Raw genomic sequence first — 5,061 nt, 5'->3', positions numbered from 1 at the left:
GGTCAGGCTCAGCTCTTCCTTCTCTGAGCTGGCAGCTCTCAGCTGTTGGCTAATTGACAGCTCCCTTCTCTCTCCACAGTTACCCAGCTGTTGATGATCCTGCTCATCAGTCCTGCCCCCTTAAGCCATCCAGTCCAGAGGAGCTCTGACTTCGCCTTGGTCACATCACAAGAAACTGTCTCCTGCGTTCCTGTTTAAACACTGGCTTTGCTGACATCCCTTCTGGCTCCAGACCCTGCTTGCTGTTCCACTACTTTAATCCCTGACTTCTGCTTGGCTGACTATCTGTTCTGGTTACTGAATTTTGGCTATGTTTTGACTACGTTTGTTCTTTTTATTTTTATTATTAAACAAGTGTGATTTAATTGTACTTCTGTCTCAGTCTGATTTCATGGTTCCTGACAATTCCACAATCACGGTGACGTCATCATGCCGCTCACCCTGCACTTTTAATCACATGTTCACGTCTTCCAGTGTTGGGATTCCATGATTACGATGATGTCAGCACGTTGCTCACCCTATACATTTCATCATAAAGTGCCGACTTCCGGAAGACTTCAGCGTATGCCAAAAACGCATAGAGTGAGGGAAGTGCTGACATCACTGCGATCATGGAATTTCGGAAGGACAGGTTACTGTGTATGTGCAGGCCGGCACTTCTATTTGAAGGCAATTTAAACACTGATATAATGTAAGTGCAAACTTTAATGACTTTTACAATAAAGTGATAAGGATTTTACGTTATGTGGAAACTTTTTTTGTTCTGGGATACCCCTATGGCATCGTTGCCAGGAGGACTGATGTAGGAACCATAGGAGGACCCATATATGATTTTACTGTTGTCAGTTTAGTAACACTTTAAATGCAGTGGAGAAATATGTGTTTTAACTGTTAGTTATCTGGTTTCCTGGAGTTTAGATTAAAAATAAAACCTCCAGTTTCAAATAAACCATATAACACCATAAAAACTGGCCTTTAATTTTTTATTTTCTATAAACACAAATCTATATTTGAAAAAAACCCTACATTGATAAGGTTATCTTTAGCTGAACACATGTACTTAAATATTTAGAAAATCCTTAAAAGACTATACATTCCTTTAAGCATCGCTTTGAACTACTGATCGGTCTATTAACACGGGCACCATAGAACAAAATAAACAGACGGATATCAGAGCAGAAGCTTGGCATGCAATGTAATTTCTTAATTCCGCAATTAATCACTATATAAACTCCTTAATTAACCGAGCTTATTAATCACACTTCACATAACATAACGTGTGGAAGAGCCTGGCCGAGCAAGCAACCCTGAATCAGCTGATTTAATACGGAATGTCTTTTTTTTCAGATTTGTAATTGTGTTTGAAGAAGACCAAGGCTACTTCGAAATCAAGACAATCTTGCGTGGTCTACAGAATGCAGCAAAGGCTCATGGGAGCTGGGATTAGCATGCATTTTGCTCAGCAAAGTTTGGACTTGTAAGATAAGGCTAGATCATAAACATTTTCCAACCATTGTTTTTCTCTCAGTATCTTCTTTTCAAGATGTCCCGCTGAATGCTTTGACTGCTAGAGAAGAGATCCCCTTTGAACATAGGCTGAAAGCTCGTCCCTTTCATAAAACATTGCGACTCAAAAAGAAAGCAGCCTTTTGTTGCTTAGCAAATAACCTTTTTTTGCTGTGACTGTCTCATATTAACCACATTTTATCATCAAGTGCCACAAGATGGTAAAAGAAGCAAAAGGAGAGACGGAAAACTTTCTAAAAGACTTCTTTAAAATGGCTGCTGATGTGTTTCTCTTTCACTGCAGGGTTTATGCATAAAATAAACAACGAGATGTGCACCAATAGAATAAATGTCCATCACAAAATTTTACAGCAAGGAGCTGGATCTCTGTGAAGCAAGCACTCTGTACATACAGCAAATAAAATATAATACTACACTATCTGATCAAAAAAAAGAGCACCCTGCCAGTAACTGCACTGACCAGATTGTCACAGCAGCATTTAAATGAAAGGGGGCTCAGGAGATGGCGGTACCAGAGAGTGAGCTTTCCTTTTAGTAGTAAAGACACCAAAATGAGTGTAATGAGAAAGTTAGTGCCAAAATATTCTAGATTCACCTTACTAACATTCTTTAAAAGCAGCTCAGTCTTGATGGGTATCACAGATTTCAAGGCCACATGCCAGACAGTGCATCCAACTCAGAATGCTTCCGCTGTCATGGACAGGACTTCATTAGGCTGTGGGTTATCACTTCTCTACTGGTGTTCTCAATGGGATGAAAAATGAATGATTCCCATCAAAGAAAGTCACCAAGTCTGAATTACTGTATCCCCAGGTTCTTTTCACCTTACCACTTCTTTCTGGACCTCAACCAACTTTGCCACTATAACAGTACCTTCAGGACCACCAGGATTTCTGCCAGGACCTTCAGAACTCCTACTTTCAGAATCCCTGCTAGGATTTCTAGTATCCCCGCTGGTCCTTCCAATGGCGCTTACAGAATCATTACCACTACTTTCAATGGTACTTGCAGAATCCCTGCTAGGATTTCCAGTACCCCTAAGCCCTTGTACACACGGTCGCAGATTCCGACAACCAAATCCGTCGGAGTAATTCCCGACAGATTAATTCCGGAAGAGGTCCGGAAGTGATGTTGCATACACACGGTCGGACAAAGTTGTCGGAAAATCCGATTGTACATAACGTGATGACGTTATTTTGTTACGACGGGACTACGTTCAGGCTAGTAGCCAATAGCTTTGGTCTAGGAATTTGATCTGAGCATGCGTGGCACTTTGTCCGTCGGAGTAGGCTACACATGATCGGAGTATGTCCGATCGGAGCATTTTGTTGGAAAATTTTACCAGCAAGTTGGAAAAGTTGGTCCGTCGGATATTCCGACGGAACCAGTCCGATGGAGACCACACACAGTCGGAATATCTGACAAAACGGTCCGATAGGACACATTCCGTCTGAATCTCCGACTGTGTGTACATGGGCTAACAGTACTTCTAATGGCACTCACTGAATTATTGCAAGCATTTCTAAAGGTGTTCACATCATCATCTTCTTCACCAGTATTTCCAATGGTGTTTGCGAGAATCCTTGAAGGGATTTTAAGTATTTCAGAAACAATGCTGTGTATGTCCTCTGATTCAGAACATTATATAGGTATAATCTTTGGAAGGGGCTGCTGCTGCTGTGACTTCTTGCCAACTACCCAAAATGTGCAAAAGAGCTATATTTTTCTGATTGCTTGTTTTGTTACTAACTCAGACTGAACTGACTATTTTCTTGCCCCCTTACCACAACATCTACCTGAACCTTATCACTCTCTTGCCTGCTGCTTGCCCACAACCTTTGCCAGGACCTGGCCACTCTTTTTCCTACTGCCTGCCCATGACCTCTGCCTGGATCTGACTACTCTTTTACCTAATGCTTAGTCTAATGTCTCCAGACGGTAGTCTTCCTGTTCTTGCTTATCCCTTGTGGGGCGATCCTTAGAGACACTACCTGGAACAAGCATGCAACAAAATCCATCTCCGCCTCCAGAAGTTTTGGTGAAAACCGTCTGGTTCTTAGCCTCGGGTGTGCCTGTGTCACCTATCAGGGGATGCTATAACAGTAAGACATGGGCAAGATGCATGCTACTGGAGTTCACCACGCAACAAACTCTGCACGCAGGTTTCTGAACTGAGAATCTTTGTGCAAGAAATTCAGTGGAGCTACTTTTATCTTGAGGCCTGTATCCAATCCCTCGTCAGTCTGCCTGCTTCTGCAATCAGTTGTACAGCAGCTCCTATGCCACCTACATCAGAACCCAAGGTACCCCTTTCTAATCACATCCCAGTGGGCCACAGTTAGTTTAGGGTATGGGTGCAACAGATCGTCACCGATCTGTGATCCGAATGGGTCACCCTGTTCGGATCGGCCCACCATGTGATCCGCGGAGCGCTCTGCTGATTGCGTGGCTTTCAAAAGGCCGCGGCTTTGGCTTAGCTCCGGAGCGGCAGCCATCTTGGTACACCCAGTGGCAGCCACTGTCTCGTCAGGAAGTGATGTTTCCTTCGCCACCATCTTGCTACACCCCACACTCCTGCACAGTAATGATATAGTGAAAAGGAGGCAAGCGGACATCTTGTTACACCCACCGGAGTTTTCGATTTCACAGTTATTTTCAACACAAAACGGAGATTATATGCTTAAATACAGTATTTGTAAATCCAACAGACTGTTTAGATGTTACATTTTAAAAGCAGCAGCAAACCTGCTGACCTTACATGGTTGCTAATGTGACAGAACACCTCTGATTTTCACATTTAACATTTAATTAAATGTGAAAATCAGAGGTGTTCTGTCACATTAGCAACCATGTAAGGTCAGCAGGTTTGCTGCTGCTTTTAAAATTTAACCGCTAAACAGTCCGTCGGATTTACAATTACTGTATTTAAGCATATAAGCTCAGTTTTGTGTTGAAAATAACTGTGAAATCTAAAACTCCGATGGGGGTAACAAGATTTGTCTTGTCTTTTTTTTTTTTTTTTGCTGATCCGAAATATGATCTGATCCGTGACTCTGATTCGAGGAACGATACGATCTGTGAGTTTTTTGATCCATTGCACCCCTAGTTTAGGGTGCTAGTGTAGTGCTTGCCTCCTGTACTTTTCTTTGCACCCAAGGACCTACTCTGATGAGCAGACTAAAGTGGGAACCAGTATTTCTCTTTTACAAGGGGGGCTCAAGCTTGGGCCTTTCTGCTTATGGAGCCAGGAAAAGAGGCCCTGACCTGTGTCTCCTCTCTGTTTGAGGCACTGGCTGAACTCTATGACCTGTCTGTTTATTGTCTGTAATCTACATCAGGCATAATATGTCTCTTCTGTAATAAAATACCTTTCGGCTCACAATTTTCATGTTAGGCCACTGTTCCACATTAAAGAGTAACTAGACTCTGAAAGCTGTGCTCAAAAAAGGCAGGCAGAGAGCAAAGGACAAGTCACCAGTGGTCTCCTTGCAGCTTATCTTCCCCCATTACTGACTTACCATGTCTTGTTCTTAG

Source organism: Lithobates pipiens, unplaced genomic scaffold (genome assembly GCF_037356315.1).
Source record: "Lithobates pipiens isolate NorthernLeopardFrog02 unplaced genomic scaffold, aLitPip1_a1.2 Scaffold_8, whole genome shotgun sequence".
NCBI lineage: Eukaryota > Metazoa > Chordata > Amphibia > Anura > Ranidae > Lithobates > Lithobates pipiens.
Note: the sequence above shows the minus strand (reverse complement) of the source record.